General features: G+C 32.8%; 1 protein-coding gene across 1 annotated transcript in view; it reads right to left on the reverse strand.

Moving 5' to 3' along the window:
* The window catches only part of TMEM170B (transmembrane protein 170B), a 45,422-nt gene that overhangs the window by 19,588 nt on the left and 1,780 nt on the right, over positions 1–24,054 (reverse strand). The gene's annotated exons all lie outside the window — the stretch shown is intronic.

Genomic DNA, 24,054 nt, shown 5'->3' on the forward strand with positions numbered 1-24,054 from the left:
TTAAGAATTAAAAAAAAACTCCTTTCAAAATAAATAAAATAAAAATTACAACTCCTTACAAAATACATCTGATGAAATGGAAAAAGAAACCAACTTGTTGAAAAACAGAATTTGTGAAATGGGGGGGGGGGACCCTAATGAACAAAACAACTCATTTAAAATTTCAGTTGGCCAAATGCAAAAGGAGATTTTAAAAAAGCTAACTGAAGAAAATCACTAAAAATTAGAATTGAACAAATGGAAATGACTCTCATCGAGAGATCAAGATTCAGTAAGACAAAACCAAAAAAAAAAAAGAAGAAAATGTAAAATACCTCATTGGAAAAACAATTGATCAGGAAAATAGATCTAGGAGAGACAATTTAAGAATTATTTGGACTTCTTAAAAAGCATGATGAAAAAAAAGAGCCTAGACTTTCAGGAAATTACTAAAGAAAACTACCCTGATGTCTTAGAACCAGAGGATAACATAGCTATTGAAAGAATTCATCAATCACCTCCTGAAAGAGACCCCAAAATGAAAACTCTAAGGAATATTTAGAGTTATAAGATCAAGGAGAAAATATTGCAAGCCACAAGAAAGAAATAATTCATATATTGAGGAGCCATAATCAGGATTCCCCAGGACCAGGCAGCTTCCACTTTAAAGGACTGAAGAACCTAGAATATGATATTCTGAAGGGCAAAGGAACTTGGATTGCAGCCAAGAATCAACTATCCAGCAATTTTAAGCCCCCTTGCAAGGGGGGAAAGATGGACATTAATGAAACAGGTGAATTCCATTTATTTCTGATGAAAAGACCAGAGCTGGACTGAAAATCTGATCTTCAATACAAAACTCAGGAGAAGCATAAAAAATTAAAAAGGAAAAAAAATTGCTACTTTTAAAAGTTAAAAAGTTCACTTCCCTATACGGAAGACAATATATTTAATACTTGAGAACTGTATCTCTGTTATGGGTATACTTAGAGGGTGTAGATATAACTAGATTTTATTGTGATGATATAAAAAAGAATCTAGAAATGGAAAGAGAAGGTAAAAATGGAATAAATTTTATCTCATGAAGAGCCAAAAAGGACTTATTACAATTGAGGGAAAGAAGAAAGTGGGATGAGTATAGTGTGAACCTTATTCTCATCAGATTTGGCTCAAAGAAAGAATATCAGCCATATTTAGCTCACAGAGAAACTTGTCTCACCCTATAATAAAGTAGGAAAGGAAAGGGGAAGACTAACAGAAGGAAGAACAAAAGTAAAAGAAGAGAAGAATAAGAAAGGGGAAGGGACTGTAAGAGGAGAATTGTTTGAGGGAAGTGGTATTCAGAGACAAAATACGAGGAGGAGAGAAAGGAGAAAAGGAAAGAGAAAAGTATAATTTGGGTAAAATAAGATGGTGGGAAATACAGAGTTAGTAATTTAAACTGTGAATATGAATGGAATGAATTCTCTCATAAAACAGAAGCAGATAGCAGACTGGATTAAAAGCCAGATTTCTACAATATGTTGTTTACAAGAAATTCATTTAAGACAGAGTGATACAAACAGAGCAAAGGTAAAAAAGCTGGAGCAGAATTTATTTTACTTCAGCTCAAGCAAAAAAAGGAAGGGTGGCAATTTTGATCTCAGATAAAGCAAAAGCAAAACTAGACCTAATTAAAAGAGATAAGAAAACTACATTTTGTTAAAGGATACCATAGATAACAAAGTAATATCACTTGTACCACCAAGTGGTATAGCATCCAAACTCGTAAAGAAGTTAAGAGAGCTGCAAAAATTAGACAGCAAAACTACACCAGTGGAGAATTCTCAACCTTGCTCTCTCAGAACTAGATAAATTGAATCACAAAATAAACAAAAAAGAAATTAAGAATTTTAGAAAAGTTAGGTATGATAAACCTTTAGAGAAAATTAAATGGAAACAAAAAGGAATGTATACTTTTTTCTCAGTGGTACATGGAACCTACACAAAAACTGATCATGAATTAGAGCATAAAAACCTCAAAATCAAAAGCAGAAAGGTAGAAATAGTAAATGCATCTTTTTCAGATCATGATGCAATAAAAATTATATGTAATAAAGAAACAGGGAAAATAGATAAAAAAATAATTGAAAATTAAATAATCTAATCCTAAAGAATAAGTGGGTGAAACAACAAATTATAGACAAAATCAATAATTCCATCTAAGAGAATGGCAATAATGAAACCACATCCCAAAATTTATGGGATGCAGCCAAAGAAGTTCTTGGGGAAGTTTCATATCTCTATACATTTACTTGCATAAAATAAAGAGAAGATAAATGAATTGGGCATGCAATTAAAAAAGAACAAATTAAAACCCCCCAATTAAATACCAGATTTAAATTCTGAAAATAAAAGGGGAGATTAATAAAATTGAAAGTAAGAAAACTATTGAACTAAGAATTGGTTTTATGAAAAAACCAACATAATAAATAAACCTTTAGTTAATTTGATTATAAAAAATTAAAGAAGAAAACCAAATTACCAGTATAAAAATTTTTTAAAAGGGTTAATGTTCCACCAATGAAAAGGAAATCAGAGAAATAATTAGGAGCTATTTTACCAACTGTATGCCAATAAATCTGATAATCTAAGTGAAACAGATGTGAAAACGTACAAAAATATAGATTTCCCAAATTAACAGAGAGGAAATAAATTACTTAAATAATCCCATTTTAGAAAAAAAACTCCATGGCTAGATGGATTTACCTGTGAATTCTACCAAACATTTAAAGATTAAGTCGAATGCTATGCAAACCATTTGAAAAAATTAGGAAAGAAGGAGTCCTACCAAATTCCTTTTATGACACAGATATGGGACTGAGACCTAAACCAGGTAGGGTCAAAATAGAGAAGGGAAATTAGAAACCAATTTCCCTAGTGAATATTGATGCCAAAATCTTAAATAAAATATTAGCTAAAAAGATTACTATAAGTTATCGCAAGAATTATACACCAAGACCAAGTAGAACTTGTACCAGGAATGCAGAGCTGGTTCAATATTTAGATAACTATTAGCATAATTGACTATATCAATAATCAAACTAACAAAAACCATATGTTTATCTCAATAGATGTAGAAAAAACATTTGAAATCCAATACCAATTCCTATAAAAAAAAAAAAAAACACTAGAGAATATAGGAATAAATGGAGTTTTCCTTGAAATGATCAATAACATCTATTTAATAATAAAATCATTCCAAGATCAGAGGTGAAATAAGATTGCCCAGTATCATCATTACTATTCAATATTGTATTAGAAATGTAAGCTTTGGCAATAAGAAGAAAAACAAATTAAAGGAATTAGAGTAGTTAAAGAAGAAACCAAATTATCACTCTTTGCAGAAGATATGATGGGAGACTAAGGGAATCCTAGAGAACAAATTTTAAAAACTACTAGACACAATTTACAACTTCAGCAAAGCTGCAGGATATAAAATAAATCCACATAAATCATCAACATTTTTATATGTTAACAACAAAGTCCAGCAGCAAGTGATACAAAGAAAAATTCCATTTAAAATAACTGTAGTTATCAAACTGTGCATACCCTTTAACCCAGCAGTGTTTCTACTGGGCTTATTATGTCCAAGGGATCTTGAAGGAGGAAAACCCCCTTGTGCAGAAATGTTTGTGGCAGCCCTTTTTGTAATGGCAAGAAATTGGAAACTGAATGATGCCCATTAATTGGAGAATGGCTGAATAAATCATAATTTATGGAATATTATTGTGCTGTAAGAAATGACCAGTAGGAGAGAGGCCTGGAGAAACTTACATTCACTGATGCTAAGTGAAATGAGCAGAAGCAGGAGATCATTATACACGGCAACAACATTATATGATGATCAATTCTGATGGATGTGGCTCTCTTCAACAATGAGGTGATTCATGCCAGTTCCAATGGTCTTGTGATGAAGAGAGCCATCTACACCCAGAGAGAGAACCATGAGAACTGAATGGGGTTCACGACATAGCATTTTTACTCTTTTCATTGTTGCTTGCTTGCATTTTATTCTGCTGCTTTTTTTAAACTGATTTGATTTTTCTTGTACAGCACAATAATTGTATAAATATGTATTTATATAATGGATTTAACATCTATTTCTACTATGTTTAACATATATTGGACTACTTGCCATATAGGGGAGGGCATGGGGGAAGGAAGAGAAAATCAGAACACAAGGTTTTGCAAGAGCTAATGTTAAAGAATAGTCCTTTCATATGTTTTGAAAAATAAAAAGCTTTAATAAAAAATAACTGTAGATACATAAAATCTTTGGGAGCCTACCTACCAAGGCAAAGTTAGGAACTATATGAACACAATTACAAAACACTTTCCACACAAATAAACTCAGGTCTAATCAATTGGAAAACTATCAAGTACTCATGGATAGGCCGAGCTAATATAATAATAATGACAATATTACTTAAATTAATCTATTTATTCAGCGCCATACCAATCAAACTTCCAAGAAATTATTGTACAGAGCTAAAAATAATAAAAACAAAGTTCATCTGAAAGAACAAAAGGTCAAAAAGTTCAAGGGAATTAATTAAAAAATGTAAGTAATGAAGGTGGTCTAGCTGTATCAGTTCTAAAACTATATTATGAAGCAGCAGTCATTAAAACCATTTGGTATTGGCTAAGAAATAGAGTAGTTGATCAATGGAATCAATGGTTAGGTTCACAAAACAGAACAGTCAATGATAATAGTATCTAGTGTTCCATAAACCCAAAGACCCCAGCTTCTGGGATGAGAATTCATTATTTGACAAAAATTGTTGGGAAAATTGGAAATTCATGTGGCAGAAACTAGGCATTGGCCCACATTTAACACCCTATTACCAAGATTAGGTCAAAATAAGCTCATGATTTAGACATAGAGGGTGATATTTATAAGCAAATTAGAAGAACAAAGGATAGTCTGTCTCTCAGATCTGTGGAAAAGGAAGAAATTTATGGCCAAAGAAGAACTAGAGTATATTATAGAATCAAAATGCATAATTTTGATTACATTAAGTTAAAAAGATTTTGTACAAACAAAAGCAATGCAGACAAGAATAAAAGGGAAGCAATAAACTAGGGGAAAAATTACATTAAAGGGTTACGATAAAGATCTCATTTCTAAAATATGTAGAGAATTGAATCAAATTTATAAGAATTCAAGCCATTCTCCAATTGATCAATGGTCAAAGGATATGAACAGACAATTTTCAGATGAAGAAATTAAAACCATTTATAATCATATGAAAAAAATTCTCTAAATCATTATTGATCAAAGAAATGAAAATTAAGACCACTCTCAAATTGGTTAAGATTAAAAAGATAATGATGAAAGTTGGAGGGGATATGGGAAAACCAGGACACATACATTGCTGGTGAAGTTGTGAACTGATCCAACCATTTTGGAAAGCAATTTGGAACTATGCCCAAAGGGCTATCAAACTGCATGCCCTTTGATCCAAGTGTCTCTACTGGGCCTGTATTCCAAAGAGATCACAAAAAAAGGAAAAAAGGACCTATATGTGCCAAAAATCTTTGTAGCAAGGCCTTTTTGTAGTGGCAAGAAACTGGAAACTGAGTGGATGCCCATCAGTTGGAGAATGGCTGAATAAGTTGTGGTATATGAATTTTATGCAATATTTCTGTTCTATAAGAAATGATTAGTAGGATGATTTCAGAGAGGCTGAGACTTACAAGAACTGATAGTAAGTGAAGTGAGTAGAACCAGAAGAACATGTACACAGCAAGATTATATGATGATCAATTCTGATGGACATGTCTCTTTTCAACAATGAGGTGACTCAGGCCAGTTCCAAGGGTCTTGTGATGAAAAGAGCCATCTGCTCCCAAAGAGAGGACTGTGGGGACTGTGTGGATCACAACATAGTATTCTCATGTTTTTACTGTTATTTGCTTGTGTTTTATTTTCTCTCATTTTTCTTTCTTTTTTATCTGATTTTCTGTGCAGCATGATAATTGTGGAAGTATGTATACAAGAATTGCACATTTAACATATTGAATTACTTACCATCTAGGGCAGTAAGTTGAGAGAAGGGAAGGAAAAAAAAATTGCAACACAAGGTTTTGCAAAGGTGAATGTTGAAAATTATCTATGCATATGTTGAAAATAAAAAGCTTTAAAAAAAGAGAGAATTGGACCTCTCAATTCCTTGTCATAGGATCATATTATGATTTTTAATCTTTTTTTAAATTCAGGTTATGAATCCATTTTCAGCTCAATGTGGTAAAGGTAATAAGAGATTTGTCTAACCAGCAATGTTACTACTGGGCTTATATCCCAAAGAGATCTTAAAGCAGGGAAAGGGACCCACATGTGCAAAAATGTTTGTAGCAGCCCTTTTTGTAGTGGCTAGAAACTGGAAATTGAATGGATGCCCATCAATTGGAGAATGGCTAAATATTTTGTGGTATATGAATAATATGGAAAATTATTGTTCTTTAGAAATGACCAGCAGGATGATTTCAAAAAGGCCTGGAGAGACTTACATGAACTGATGTTGAATGAAATGAGCAGAACCAGGAGATCATTATACACTTCAACAATAATACTATATGATGATCAACTTGATGTACATGGCTCTCTTCAACAATGAGATGAACCAAATCAGTTCCAATTGTTCAATAGTGAAGAGAACCAGCTACACCCATGAAAGAACTAGGAAATGAGTGTGAACCACAACATAGCATTTGCACTCCTTCTGTTTTTGTCCGCTTGCATTTTTGTTTTCCTTCTCAGGTTATTTTTACCTTATTTCTAAGTCCAATTTTTCTTGTATAGCAAAATAACTATATGGATATGTATACATATATTGTGTCTAACATATACTTTAACATATATTGGTCTACCTGCCATCTAGGGGAGGGGGTGGAGGGAAGGAGGGGAAAAGTTGGAACAGAAGGTTTTACAAGGGTCAATGCTGAAAAATTACCCATGCATATATCTTATAAATAAAAAACCGTATAAAAAAAGAAATGATGAGCAGGATGTTCTTAAAAAACATGGAGAAATTTACATAATCTGATGCAAAGTGAAATATGCATAATGAGAAGAACACTGTACACAATAATAGTAATATTGTAAGGTCATCAATTGTGAATGACTTGGTTATTCTCAACAATATAATAATTCAAGAATCATATAATTATTACTGAGGTGAGGAGGAGTGCTGATAGGGCTACTGTGAGTGGTCATGAGCTAGGATTTACTATGTGGTAAGCATGGGTTTGGTGGGTAATTAGGTTTCATCATATAGCTATAGGTTGATTATATGATTATGTATTGTCATTGTAAGTACAGGCTTACTGTACTTACTGCTGAAGGATTTAGCATGAAAATTTCTATAAATTCTCAGTGAAAGAAGTGGTGGAATATAAATACAGATCAAAGCATATTAAAAAAAAAGAGAGAGATTGGTCTAAGACAGATGTTGTTTACCTTTGATCTAAATCTTTTTGGTATTATGGTTCCTCTTTGATAGTGGAATGAAATTTATGGACCATTTCTTAAGATTGCTTTTAAATGATTCAAATAAAAATATATAGAATTACAAAAGAAACAAAAAATAAGTGCATAGACCCTAAGTTAAGCATCCCTCCCTGGAAATACTTTCTAGTTTCTCTATGGGTTCTTGTCAAAAAGTCAATCTTTCTCTTAGTGTTTATTTCTGACTTTATGAAACAATGGGCTTTTATTTTTGTTTCTTTCTTTTTCTTGTTCCAATTGTTCATTGTTCCAATGATTTACTTTTCTGTTTTTAAACAATATCAGTTTTATTTGAAGTCTGAGAATATCTCCTTCATACATTGTTAAATTTTTCTTAGAACTTTTCTTGTTCTTTTAAATTAATTTTAATATTGTGTATAACTTTGTGAGTGTGGGTTTGCTCTGAAGGATTTAGTGTCTTCAGATGGCGGGTTGCTGATCTCTCGTGAGTGGAGGATAAAGGTATTCCTAATGGTGATGATCTGCTAGAGGATGTAGCTTGATTGATCTGGATCCATGGAGTTAATGTCTATGTACGCCAACATTATATATTCCTTTGGAAATATGACTAACATAACATTAAAAATGCAAGTCAACTTAATTTGTTTTGCTATTTTTATAATGGCCCAATCTAAGCAAGAATAGTTTCTTTTATTTAAGCCTTCTTTTGTTTCTATAATAATGTTTTATAGCTGTAAATATTATGTCTTGATATGCTAGCTTCCAAAAACATTTCATATACTTTAGAGGAATTCAAAATAAAATTCTCTCCCATTTTTTCTATCTCAATTAGTTCCTTAGAAGACTTCTTTAGAAGTCTTCCTTACAAGATTTTCAAAGTATAGCATCACATCCTCTATAAAGAGTAATAATTCTGTCTTCTTGTCAATGCTTATACCTTTACTTTTGTTTTTTTGCCTAATTTTTACAACTATGATTTCTAGAACTATGTCAAAAAGAATAAGAAGAGAGAACATCCTTGCTTTGCTCCTGTTTGTACTTGGAAAATTTCTGGTGATCCACTATTACAAATATGCTTTTGGTTTAATGAATGAGATTTTTTTTTTGGGGGGGGATTGACATAAATGTTACAATGACATAAAATGTTACAATTTTACCAATCTTTTCTACATAACTTGAAATATAATCATGAAGGTTCTATTTATATTTTTGACTATGCTAATAGTTTTTCCTAATGATGAGCTATTTTTTTTCAAAACAAAAAGAGAAATGAGAAGTCATTCCCCCCAATTAGTTTATAATCTAGCTAAGGAAGTTCTGTATCTGTATAAATAGAAGCTAAGTGATGGGTGAGGGTCGGACTAGGAAGATTAGAATACTGGGGGAAAAGGGATCAGAAAGGCCTCATGTAAAAATTGAACCTTAAACTAATTATTGAAGAACACCTAGGATTATAAGAGAAATTGGAGAAGAGAGAATATATTAGAAGTATGAAGGATGGTGGGTGAAAAGGCATGGAGAAGAATATGCAGTATAATCTACAAAGAACAGCAAGAAGGCCAATTGACTGGGCTAAGGAATAACAGAAATAATGTGAAATATACTGAGAGTCATATTTGGGTTTTTGGAAAATCAGTTTGGCAGCTGTGGGAAAGAAATCTTGAAGAGGAAAAAGAAGTGAAAATCAACTGAAGAAGGGAGTTCACCTGTAATATATTTAATATATATTATAGTAGAGGCTATAAGCAAATGTACTCAAATTAATAAGCACATATCTAATGCTTACCATGTGATAAATATTGGATATATAAAAACAAAAAATCCCAAAGACCCTACTCTGAAGGAGCATACATTCTAACATGAGAAAACATGTAAATATCTAGATATATTACTTAATTGATAAGTGGTGAAGGATATGAATAGACAGTCTCAGAGAAAGAAATGCAAATGATCAAGTCACCAAAAATAATATAAATCATTAATAATTAGATAAATATAAATTAATTTTTTAAAAAATGGTACCACAAGCTGACCAAAAAAATAAAAATAAAAAATGCTAGAGGTGTTATGGGAAAGTAATTAATGCACTATTGCTGGAATTATGAATTGTTCTAACCATTCTGTAAAGCAATTGGGAACTATACCCCAAAAGTTATTAAACTGTTATACCCTTTGAGCACACAATACCACTAGCAGATCTATATCCCAAAGAGATCAAAGAAAGAGATGTTAAACACAAAAAAAATTTTAAAGTAGCTCTATTTATAGTGGCAAAGACTAAGAAAGTAGTTAATGAAGGGATCAATTAGAATGGCTTGAGCAAGTTATGGTATATGAATACAATAGAATACTATTGTACTAATAGAAATAGTAAATAGAATACTAATAGAAATTATAAAGGGGATAATTTCATAGAAACCTGGAAAGACTTGTATGTGCTGATGCAGAGTGACGTGAACAGCACCAGGAGATCAATTTATACAATAATAACATCATAAAGAGAAACAACTTTGAAAGACTTAGAAATCAGATCAATACAATCACCAATCACAATTCCAAAGGACTCATGATGAAACACACTTCCTGATAGAGAGGTGATGGACTCAGAGTAAATATTGAGACATCTTTCCCCACCACCCCCAGACATGGTGAATGCAGGACTTTATTTTCCTTGGCTATACATGTTTGTAAGAGGTTTTGTTTTTTGGTTTTTTTCCACCCTGCTTTCTCAGTAGGTCTGAGGGATGGAGGGAAATAGATTTGGAAGACAGAAGAAAAAGTTGATCTTCATTGAAAAAATAAAAGAAGAAAATTCAAAAGTCTAGGTACTTTCTGGGACAGTCTGCCAAAACAGTGCATTAATGTATGTATTTTGAACAACAAGGATAACAATAGGCTTGACCTAGAGTTCATAATTAGGAAGACATCAAACTGGTTCTCACTGAGGAAGGTGCATGGTACTTTCGATGATCTCTAATAGTTCACTCCTGGAATAGCTCATTTCTTTAATATCAATGTTCTCCCATGGATGCCTTGTGACTACCAATCACAGAACATCATAATCTTGGAAAATTAAAATTAAAAGCAACTAAAATTGTATTAGAAAAATGCATAGTGGATACAAATGGATTGTGATATGATAATAACAAAGACTACTTTGCTGCCACTTCAAATGCATTATGAAGATCTCTTATTCAAGACTAGTAAAGGAGATAGGCTGGACATACTGTAAGAGTAAGAGACTAGAAATGGATAGTCTTTTTTTTTTACATTGATAACATTTAGATACCAAAAGAGACAGAAGAAATTTTATAATACATTGTCTTTTCTGTGGACAGCTTATGGAAAAGCATGGACTCAAGTATAATTCACAAAAAATAAAAGAGTATGGAAGAATTTTAATATGCATTGGAAGGAAAGAGTCCTTATACCAGTAAAATCAAGAATCCCATAAAGTCCATGATTGTCGGTCAGTGTTCTTTCCATCATAATTTCTTAACTATGTTTATTTTATCATTTCAAGTTTTAAAACCATATTTCTAGGTATTAGAGAGCAGGATATTATTTGTGTGGTTCTGCTTTCTCTGTCATCTGTTAACATTACACCATCTGCCACAAACAGTACAGTGGGCTCATTCTTTGTTTCACTTCTTCAACTGAAGATAGCTTTCTAAATGCGTTTTTTATTGTTTTATTTTCCTCAAGTCCAGCTTTCTTCTTACCTCTACAACCTGTATGACTTTGGGCTAATCATTTAAACTCTTTGGGACTGTTTTTCTCATCTGTACAATGAGGGAATTGGATTGGACGACTCTTATGTCCCTTTCAATTTTAAATATATAATCCTATCATCATTTGGGTCTTTATTCTTACAGGTCTTTATCACTTGTTTATATTTTTCTGTATTATATTATGTCTACGTTATTCTATTTATGCCTTTTGCATAGTATTCTTTTTTTTTTGAAATGGAAATTGCTTAATATAGTATGTTGGGGTGAATTGTATAATCATATACTACTGAATTTCTCAATTGTAAATAATTTATTTTTAGAAAAGTTTTAAGTGATCCCAGAGATGTTTAAAATTTTGCTTTTATAATACTATTGAAATTGATTTATATGATGTTGAGTCCTTTGATAAATAAGCACTTGATTATAATTGTATTTTGAGAGAATAAAATCAGTTTTTCTTAGGATATATTTTATGCTGTCTCCTGGAGAACACTGAGGCAAAAAAATAAGGTCCAAAACCAATAGCTATTGACCTGGCTGTTCATTATATTTGAGATTCATTGCTGTAGTAGTTCACCTTCCTAGGCTTCATATGGACAAATGTCACTCTTCAAAGAAGGAAGAACACAGGTTATTCAAACTTTAGGGGAGTAAACTTGACATTGATTTCTGAAAAAAAAAAAAACAAAAAAAAAAACAAAAAAAAACACCAGACTGTGTTATTAAAGGAACATTTAGAAAAGGAAAATGTTCTTGTCACAGATTGCCTACTGGTACACTGGCCTAATTTGCAATACCTCAAATATGACACTTCATCTCGATTCCTTTTGCAGTGGTTGTCCCCAGTGTCTGATTTCCCTGGCTTCCTTGAAGATTTAAATAATCTCACCTTACTTGGTCCCTCCAATTGCTAATGTTTCCCCCTTTCGGATTACCTTTATATATTTTCTGTCTATCTTTAGGAATCTAGAAAATTTCTTAAATCTTCTTTCTTCTCTTCATCCCCAAAGAAAGATCAGCCTTCTTTCTTCCTCCTCTTAAACTTCCCTCTCTGTCTTCCAGGCCTATTGAGAAAGCAAGAAAAACAAAACCCTTGCTACAAATATGTATAGCTAAGCAAAATAAAATCCTGCACTAGGCATGTCTGGCAAAAAATGTTGTTTCAATATTCAATCAGCCCATCACTTCTGTATCAGAAGGTAAGCAAGATGATTTCATCATGAGTTTATTGGAACTGTGATTGGTGACTATGTTGATACAAATTCTTAAGTCTTTTAAAGTTGTCTTTATGCCATTGTGTGTTATTGTTATTTTGTTTAAAGAATAATTTTAGATACTATTCCAAGTCACCAAACTACACTAGTTTTGTATGAGAATGTGAGCATACAATTATGCCTAGCTATGGCTTATTTATCAGAAATTTATAACGATTTAAAGAAAGGTAAGGCAGTTCACTCTATGATGGTTTGTGAAATATTTTAAACAATACTATATATCATATATACATAAACAAAACTATTTTGTGATTGATACAGAATAATTATTTTTTTCAATTTTGTCTTCTATAAAACATAAGGAAGTAATCAGGAAAGTGATATCATAAAGAACTTAATAAGGTTTATCTGTTTACATTCCTACATGTGAGGATGATACTTGTAACTCATTAGAATATTCTCATTATAATGGCAGTTAGAAAAGAGTAAATATAGACAGAAGGCATGGGTGTGAATTGAATATGAAGAGATAAAATCTTTTTTTAAAACAACAATGAAATCAAAGAGTGAGAGAGGAATGTAGTGATGTAGAAGGCTGGAACTCTGAAAAGGTATATTTGAATCTAAGACAGCAGAGCACTTAAGACTAATTACCTACTCAAGATGTGATAATGGTTCTAAAAACATGGTGATGTGATGGCTTTCCTCAGGATAGGTGCTTGCTGAATGTGTTGTGATGAGATAATCAGAGGCAAGGATTGGAGAGCTGAGGGAAAGGGTCAGAGCCTCTCTTCCACAGCATGCTGAGGAGAGAGGACTTCAGGATTCAGACTCCAGAGTCCAGCAATCATCAAGTTGCATGGCAGCTTGCTTGCCTCCTTCACTTCTCCTCTTAAAGACCAAGGACTCCTGACTCTGACTGATCCTGAGGTTCTCCAGAAAGCTAGTCTGGACTTTATATATTAGGAGAAAGGGAAAGGAAAGGAAGAAGTGGAAGAGTGCAAATTATCTGCCATTTAAAAAAAAAAAAAAGAGGCAAGAAAAAGCTTTTACAATGAAAGGGAAGGCGAGGGGAGGGGAAGAGGAAGGGAGAAAAGGAGTGAACTACCTTACTCTCATCACAATTGGCTCAAATAGGAAATAACACATTCAATAGGGTTATAGAAATCTATCTTACCCTACAGGAAAATAAGAGGAGAATGGGATGTAGGAAAGGGGGAGGATGATAAAAGAGAAGGAATGTTGAAGGAGGGAGTTGTTAGTAGCAAAGCACTTTTTGAAGAGCCAAGTTTCTCTGATGGAATATTATTGTTCTATGAAAAATGATAAGCAGGATGCTCTCAGGAAAAAACAATCTGATAAGTCCTCCATAAGTAAAGTGAACTATATGTATACAAATGTATGGTATGCAACTCACCCAATAAATCTCAAAGATCTCTCAAGGTATAAAGAGAAAGTTTATTCATTTCTCATGAGAAACAGGCAGTCACCATTACCATATGAGAAATGAAAGTAAGGCCTTGAGTACAGGCACAGCTCAATAATTAGACATCTCAGTTCTACAATATTTTCTGTTCTTGGACATCTTGCTTTCTTATGCTATTTGCCACTCATCTCTAGCCAAACACCAGCCTTGGATTATTACTTCTACTGTTTACTTCCCCTATTACTACTCAAGGGTCCTTGTAACTGGAGGAAATATCACAACAATGCCTACTGGTTACATTAATTCACATCGTTATTGCATGTTATTCAGTAGTTTCAACTGTGTCCAACTCTTCATGACCTCTTTAAGAGTTTTCTTGACAACAGTAGTAGAGTGGTTTGCCATTTCCTTCTCCAGTTCATTTTACAGATGAGGAAACTGAATTTAGCAACTTGCCCAGAGTGACATAGCTAAGTATATGAAGTCAAATTTGAACTCAGGAAGATGAGTCTTCTTGATTCCAGGCTAGGTTCTCTATCCAGTGTGCCACCTACCTTCTACATGGATTCACATTATTCATCCTCACCTACGATTTTAACAAAGCAGAATTTTAAATATCCCTTAAGCGATCTTTATCTCATTCCCTATACAATCTATTTCAAAACTTTTCCTTCATGAAGCCTTTACTCTCCTCAGCTGAGGAATTTGCCTCTTTTATTGAGAAAACTGAGATCACGAAACTTGAGATCTTTCTTATTCCCTTCCCTTTATCACAAAATTCCCTGGCTTCATCTCTCACATGCCTCTTTTCTCTTAATCTTTTACAAAGAGATGGCCCTTTTACTTGCAAATGCCAATTCATCAATATGTGCACTTTATCTGAACCCTCCAATTTTCTCCTGCAAATTGCAAATGCAATTATCCTCCCTTTTCAAATCTTTAATCTCTTTTTATGAATTAGTGTTTCCCCCTCTGCCTTCAAACATGTCCAACTCTTCCCCATACTAAAAAAAGATCTTCACCAGATTCTAGCATTATCTCAAGCTATCATCCTATATCTCCTCACTTAACTAGAAAAAGCTATCTATATATGAAACCTCCACTTATTCTCTTAATCATTCCTCAAGCCTTTGTAACCTGACTTTTGACTTAATCACTTAACTGAAACTGGTCTCTCCAAAGTTACCAATGATTTCTTCAAAACAAACTCTTTTCTCAACCATCATTGTAAAGCTATCTACAGTAAATCAGCATTTGATACAGCTGTTCATGCTCTCCCTCTTGGATGTTTTCTCTTCTATTGAGTTTTTGCAACATCATCCTCTTCTATTTCTCTTCCCATCTTGGTCCTTCTCAAGTCTCCCCCATCATTCCTATCACATCATTTAATTATAAGTGTTCCCCAAAGATCTATATAGGGCCCTCTTCTCTTCCCTCTCTATACCTCCTTTCAGTATGGGTTTAACTAAGAAGATGAAGAAATATATATCCAACTCCAGTCTCTCTAAATTAGTCCCACATTGGCAACTATCTATTGGATATTTTTAAGTAGATATACCATATCTACATAATCAGTATGTCCAAAATTTAACTATCTTTTCCCAAAAACCTTCTCCTTCTTCCAAATTTTCCTATTACAACTGAAGATACCACCACCCTTCTACTCTCCCAGGTTCATAATCTCAGCATTATCCTCAATTTCTCAATCTTGACAACGTATATATCTAGTCAGTTACCAAATCTTGCTTTTTTTCTACCTCCACATTTCTTCCAGCCCAACCCTGCTCTTAATTCAGTTAACACTTTAGTTCCAGTTCTCATCACCTTTAACCTAGATTATTGTAACAGCCTCCAAAGTGGTCTGTCTTAAATCTCTCACTTGAATATATTTTACAAAATGCTGCCAAAGTAATTTTCCATACTCAGATCTAACCATGTGACTCCTTTAGTTAATCAACTTCTGTAGCTTTTTATTGCCTCTTAGATAAAATATAAATCCCTCTGTTTAGCTTTTAAAATTCTATATAACATGGCTCCAATCTATCCAACTTCAGGGAACACTATACCCCATACCTAAAATGACCTCCTCAGTCTACATCTTGGTACTGGTTGTTCTCCCTGACTAGAACGAATTCTTCCCTAACTTCTAATAGAGTTACTCTCTTTTTTAAAGATGTAGTTCAATCAACTAGCCAACTAGTATTTTGTAAACTACTATACACTAAACACCATTAAATTCTGGAGATACAACTAAAAAGCTTTACTTATAATGAACTTACATTCTAATAGAAGATATAAGTACATATAATATACACAAACATACATAAATATAAAGTTAACAGAAATATATACAAGGTAATTAAATGACAGTATTTTTATACAAAAAGTAATTTGAGATAGGGATAGGAAAAATTAGGAATTCTGTGAAGTCTATTCTCTTGAGTCTAAAATATAGGGCTTGAGTGTACTGTCCCAATTTTTCATAGTTGTTACTGTGGCCAATGCAATGTCTAAATGAAAGAGGAATTACCTATAGATAAAGAGGTTCTCTACATGTTCCTGTTTATGGAAAGAATTGTGTCCTAAAAAACTACAAATATTTCTAAATGAAACATGCAATCACTCAGTTCAACCAAATAATCCACATGAAAAAGCTGTTAATGAAGAATTCCTCTTTTTAAGACTATGATATATTACTTATTAACTAGCCAATGAAAAAAGATTCTTCAGACCTTACTTGGCCATCTTGACTCTACCTTTCTTTTTTTCCTCTGTTATACCATCAGTGAAACTTACAAAGATGGAGCTCACAGCCCATCCATTCACCCTCATTCAGTATGATTCTTATCAGTTTCTTTCCATTGAGATCATCCTCTGGCTCTTTTAATAGTTTGCAGATATTAGAGTAGCATTTAGGCTTTGCAACTATTATACTTGTAGCGTTTACCTCAGAGTTTTTAGGATTAAATGACATATGTATAACATTTGTCATTTGCCACTATAGATATAGTCAATTCTCATCATTTTGCAGTAGATATATGTTCTATAAAGTTGCCAGTAACAGACCTATCTATAGTTGTCCATACAAAATAAAATGCCTTTTAAAAAATGAAGAAGGTTTTTACGCATAGTTTTGTGACAAAAGTGGAAGAGGTTGAATTCTCTTCTACAGAGAGTGAAAAGGGGTGAGAGAGTTAATATGGTCAAGTAAGAGGCAAAGAACTACAGGGTAGCTCCTCTACCAAACTTTCTACATAAATAACTAGAAGATAGACAAGAGTAACTTCTATCTGGGAAAGCCAAGGAAAAACTATTATCAGTCATTATTTTTTAGAACATGGAGACTTTAAGAGACAGACACCAGATCTGTAGACATTAAAGATGGGATCTGGCCAGGAATGTAAAGAGATCTAAAGATGTACACCAAGAAGAGGTGCACTTTGACATTAAAAGATCACAAGAAGTACTTGAACAAACACAGGGTACAGGAAACTAGTAGGCACGGGAAAATCTGGAACCTTAGTAGCTGACTAAACTGACGAGGAGGGGGATGGGGATCTGCAAATAGGACACCTGAGAAGATCACTATGGAACCCTACCTATGTATCGATCAAAGAACAAGTTCAGAAGCAAACAGAAGCTGTGTGGCTCTAATCTCAGGAGGACTTGGTTCTAGCCAGAATTAACAGAGTTGTAGTCTCAGACAAAAAGGGAGTCTGCAGTTTTGTCAGTCTGAACCTTCAATGTCTTGCAGGATCTATAATTGCTGAGTCTAGCAGCAATTATTGAAATATCTAACCAAGGAAAAGCTGACAGACTTAAATCTAGATCAAAAACTTGTAGAATTTAAACTAGAAAAAAAGCTAGCAGACTTCATCCCTATTACATCACTTTAGGACACTGACAAATAGGCTGCAGGATCCAATTTTAACTGTGAAAACAGATTAGGAGATAAAAGGACCAAAACCCAGATCAGACATTCTCCCTAAAAGTGTGCAAAAGCCAAAATTAACACAAAGCTCCAAAGTCAAGAAGTAGATTAGGAGCATGAGCAAACAAACAAATGACAAAAGAATCTTATCATAAACAGTTTTTATGATGCTGTGGAAGCTCAAGAATAAACCAAGAAGAAAATAACTAATAAAACAAAATGATGATAACATCTCAAAGAACGTATCTTGTATACATGTCCAACCAAAATTCTTGGAAATTTTAGGCTGCCAAAATCCAAAAAGCACCTGGGCAATCTAGAAGATGGACTGAAACTACCAAGATTAAATTTATTGGAAATCAATATATAGTCAGAAATTTAACTTTAAAAAATCTGCTTCCCGAGTAGCAGATGGGAAATCATTGTTATGCAGGGCTTTCTCTCAAAAATAATGACCTCTTAGCACACTTGGTAATTTAGACCATCATTTTAGATTGTCCAGATGCTTTTTGAATGCTAACTTTGTCACTCACACTGTTACTAATACATCTACCAGCTTTATGACACCTGAAAATTTAATAAGGATGCAATCCATTTCTTCAATCAAATCACTGTGTGGAACAATATGGGATCAAAGATCTTCCCCTGCATTACTCTAGTAGAGTTCTTCCAGCAGGGTAACATTAGGTCTATTAATAATTAATTTTTAGGGACTGTCATTCATCATGCCCTGAATCTACCTCTGCCATCATCTAGACCATGTCTTTCCAATTTATCCTCAAAAAGACTGTCAAATGCTTTGTTCAAATCTAAGTAAACTATGTTTATGACAATATTCTCCTGGCCTACAAATCTAATAGCTTTGTCAAAAAATAAAAAAAGGAAATTGTGTTAGTTTGGATTTGACTCTTCTTGAGCCATGTAGCAATTCATTTCCCTTTCCAGATGTTAACACATCAGCGCTTTAATAATATATTGTAGAATTTTCTTAAAAATCAAAAACAAGCACCTCACACTCATCTTCTTAAGAAAAAAAAAAACCACTTTGCCTAGTTCTAGTTCTGTAGCACCTTTCCTATTCTCCACTATTCACTCATTAAATAGTGACATCTTCATTACATTTGGTGCTCCTTAAGGGCAAGGGTTGCCTTTTGCTTCATTTTCAGTCACCACTGCTTAATACAGGGTCTAGTCCATAGCAGGCTCTTTAAAAATTCTTACTACTTAATTTACTGTTTAATTTAACTACTAACTTTTAAGGATCCCTGATAGCATCTCAGTAAATATGTTATTCTTTCAATTACATGAGGAACTACTGAACTACATCCTCTAACATCTCTGTAAAATAATTGTGGAATGATCTGTATACACATATCTGCTGTATGCTTAACACATGAGAAGAAAACATATTTTTAAATAGAGCACATTTTAATTATATAACTAGAAAAAAGATATAAAGAGTGCAAGATGCCCTATGCTTAAAATCTCTTGATTTTTTAAATCAAACTATGTAAAGACTCTAGGTCTCCTAGGCACCTTTAAGATACTTCCCATTGTTACTTGAAAACTGTAGCTTTCACACTGGCTGGTTCAGCTAGACAGTCTGAATAAATCAGAAATTTGAAAGCCTCTATTATAAAACACAATTATCTTAAATTTAAAGCAAGGTACTTATTTTAATGTTCCATAAATTACAATTTAACAGATCTTAAAATCATGATTTTTCAAATCAATATGGTTCAGTAACACTATATATATTTAGCCATAGCTATTCTCAAAGACTATTCCTGAAGTTATAGATGAGTTGCTTTCTGAGCTGCTCCAGAATTGTCCAGAATTTCTATTGAAAAATTTTTCTGAAGTATAATACAGTAAATTTTTGCTATCTGTTGTAACTATTGGGTACATTATGAGATAAATGCAATCAGAAATAACTTTTCAACAATCTTATCAAGATGAAGTGAGGCATAAAAACAGGAAGACATGATGAAGGGTGTTTGCCACTATCATGAAAGATATTCAGAGCATAGTCTATAAAAAAGTGTATCATATAGATGGATGGTAAGATCCCCAGATATTTCTGATTGCAAATGGCATTGTGTTGATTGTATCATATCCTGGCACATGACTTGATCTCCTTAATTAACGCCATATTCACACAAAAAAAGAATGGCCATTTTACACGCTGGAAAAACAGTAGAGGTGAAAAATAATACTACTTACCTTACAAAATGCATTTAAATAGAAAGTTAAATGACTTACTCCAGGAAGTGGGAAACTATACTTGTTTTTATAAGGTCCAGGAAGCTAAAAAAATGTTTTTATTATATTTTTAAATAAAGCTTAGTGAATTCAAAAATGCAAAAATTGTTCTTAGCTCAAGGGCTATACAAAAACTGGTTTCTTCAGATTTGGTCCTTAGACTTAGTTTTCTGACCCTTGATTTAGTCAATCAGTAAATATATTCTGAAAAATCACTTAACCAACTGTAATCAAGATCTAACTATCATTATTGTGGATAATGATGAAATTTGTTACTTACCTCCTAGTTGAAAAGAGACAGACTCTGGGTTGCAGAGTGAGACAGTTTTGGGGGATAATCAAGACATGAATTACTTTTGCCTGACTATGTACATTTGTTACTGGAGTTTTGCTTTGTTTTTTTTTTCTTTTTTCCCCCAATGAAGACATAGGAAGAAGAGAAAATAGATTTTTTTTTCTTACTGAAAAACTTTTAAAATAAAATCACTTTACAATGATTTTTGAAGAACATTGAGTTCAGCAGAGAACTGAATAAGAGGCAGAAAACAATCTAGTGCAGATGTTTTTGGATATTAACTTTGTCATTCTGTTGACAAGAAAAAAACTGCGGTTCAATTTTAGCTGACTGATTAACTACATAACTAAAAAAATATGAAGATGAAATTTCAGTCCCAAATTGCTCCCTGCCACCAGTATTCATCTCTTTCAAGCTACTTTTTGAGGTATGTTTAATAATAATAAAACACTACAATCTCAGAAGAATCAAAATTACAAGAGACCCAAAGGGCAATGGAAAAGATAATCAGTATTTAGATAACATTCAAAATGTTTACAAATATTATCTCATTTTATCCCCACAATACCATCGGGAGGCAGAAACTATTATTTTCTAACCACTTTTTACAAATGGGCAAACTAAAGAAATTAGTGCTAAGAATTTGGAACTATCCTCAAAAAGTTATCAAATTGTGCATATCCTTTGATCCAGCAGTATTTCTCAAAGAGATCTTGAAGGAGGGAAAGGGACTCACATGTGCAAAAATGTTTGTGGCAGCCCTTTTTGTAGTGGCAAGAAGCTGGAAACTAAGTGGATGCCCATCAACTGGAGAATGGTTGAATAAATTATGGTATATGAATGCTATGGAATACTATTGTTCTGTAAGAAACAACCAGCAGAATGATTTCAGAGAGGCTTGGAGAGACTTACATGAACTGATGCTAAATGAAATAAGCAGAACCAGGAGATCATTATACATGGCAACAACAAGACTATACAATGATCAATTCTGATGGAAGTGGCTCTCTTCAACATTGAGATGATTCAAACCAGTTCCACTTGTGCAGTGATGAAGAGAGCCATCTACACCTGGAGAGAGAATCATGGCAACAGTGTGGAACACAATATAGCATTCTCACTTTCTCTGTTGTTATTTGTTTGCATTTTGTTTTTTTTCTCAGTTTTTCCTTTTTTTTTTTTTTTTTTGTTCTTGATCTGATTTTTCTTGTGCAACAGATAACTGTATAAATATGTATACATAAATTGGATCTAACATGTATTTCAACATATTTAACATGTATTGAACTACTTGCTAGCTAGGGGAGGGAGTGGGGAGAAGGAGGGGAAATTTTGGAACAAAAGATTATGCAAGGGTCAATGTTGGAAAAATTACCCAAGCATATGCTTTTGTAAATAAAAAGCTTTAATTAAAAAATAAAAAAAGAAAATCCTCAAACCAGAACATTTGGATATATTAGGATTCTTTACAAAATAAAAAATGATTTCAAATGGAGGAAAAAAAAGAAATATGTGCTAAGTGACTTGCCCAGGGTCACATAGCTATTCTGAAGGTGAATTGTAATTTAATCTTTTTTAATCCAGGTCCAGCACTCTATTATACTACTTAGTTGCCTGATAAGAAAAGACTCTAGTTTATAAGGCAATGATAACATGTTACCAAACATGTTTGCACACACAAAGTGACATAAACATCCATCAAAGCCATATATGAACTAAAAACTTGAATTAGTCACATAGTTAGAATGAAAGAGAACCAATGGACAAGCCAAGGCATATCCTGGAAATGTTCTAATTTTGTTGAGTAGATTCTCATGCAAGAACATGAATATAAATCAAAACAAAGTAAGAACACATGAATAAGTTACAACAATCTGTACTGATGGATGAGATTATATATTAACATACAGTGTCCAGATATTAACCAGAGTATTTAATAGATCATTCCAAAACATAACTGATGACATTTTTTGGTAATATATTTCCAAGAACCATATTTTAATTAGTGTGGACAGTTCCACTAACTCAAATAGCAACTCACTGATAACCTTTGAGAGTTAGTAACCTTTAAAATAATGCTACTGAATTATATTTATTTGAAGATCCTAATTTTAAGAGGTGTTAAACGGTAACTCAAGACATATCAAACTAAAAGCCTTACTTAAAAAACAAAGTATCTTGATTTACAATTGATTTAAGAAAAACCCTCATTCCACAATTTGAAAGCTACTGTCTCCTATGAACTAGGAACTAGAAAGTTGTTCTTCAGAGTCCTGAGACCTGAAGTAGCATATAATTTTTATTGTGTCAGGGATTAAATCTAAGAATTATTACAGGATTACAATTATACAATGAATATTATAATTTAACCAGACTATTTGGATGTTTTAAGGGGGAGAATTTCAAGTAACAATGTAAAAAGCTGTATTAATCTGATTCCCTCACTTACAGCTAGAGTTCTAACTATACCTACACTGAGTACAGTGTCTATCTTGCTTTTCTATTTATATTCCCAGTGCTTAATAAAATACTTTTCCCATCATTCATTCTGAGCCTAAGTGAATATTTTAAGTTAGAACTTCTTAATTCAGTAGTTTGAATATTTACTGTTGCCAGTGTTTGTAATTTGATTCATGAACTGATGTCTATCAGCCTTCAAATAAAACCACTTTATATTACTGAAGATTACGATACTCGACATGATAAAATCCAATGGTTCTCAACCTCTTCAATCTTTTAATTTTTCAGCTTTGCATGACAGTAATTATACTATAAATAGCCAAGGATTGGAAAAAAAAAGACATGGCAGAGAATAGATACCCTAGTTTCACCAGAATACACAAACTCACAACTTAAAAAAGCAGCACTAGAGTGCTAGAACCAAGTTTGAATTTTGGTGCCTTGGGCAAAGCATTTTACCTCTATGAAACTCAGCTTCCTCTTGTATTAAAAAAGTTATAAATACTTGCCTTCCACAAATGTGAACTATTAATGAAGATTACTGTTCTACAAAAATTAGAATGCACCTAAGATATTTTCAATAATTAAATCCTATATTTTCAAGTTTATTCTTTGAATTGGTGATACTAAGTAGCCATAAAGAGCAAACAAACTTCTTAAACTTAAAATCATTTTACAGTGCTATGCATATAGTTATGGTTACTTCTTCCTTTTGTAATTAAAAATATGCTTTTAAAGATGTGCATATTAACAAAAAAGCAACATGACTTGCATATGAAATACTTCACAAAACAAAACCAAGTGAGTTCTCATGTATAATGTTATCATAATTATTTTCATTATTCGATTATCAAACTAATTTCTAAAAACTGTGGATGCATAAAGGAACAATGATGTGGTAATATAAAAATTTCAAAAGGAGGAGAGGGGAAGACCCTCCAAACACCACTCCTAGGTTGAAATGCAAAAGTTTCTAATTTTTTTTAATTGTGCTTTAAAATAAAATGGGTTCAAACTCCCTTGTCTTAGATGTGAACTCAAAATATAATTCTACAGAAAATTATATACCAAATCACAGGCAGTTAAATCATTTCCCTTTCGAGATAATGTGCACATTCATTAGATCCTGAGCCCAGCACTGTTTCCATTGTAATATAATTAATCAAACATCTACATCATGAGCAAGGTACATTGGACAACTTTTCACGCTCAATTTAAGTTCCATTATATTACTGGAGATGTGAAA

The sequence above is a fragment of the Sarcophilus harrisii genome, chromosome 1 (genome assembly GCF_902635505.1).
Source record: "Sarcophilus harrisii chromosome 1, mSarHar1.11, whole genome shotgun sequence".
In the NCBI taxonomy this organism is placed as follows: Eukaryota; Metazoa; Chordata; class Mammalia; order Dasyuromorphia; family Dasyuridae; genus Sarcophilus; species Sarcophilus harrisii.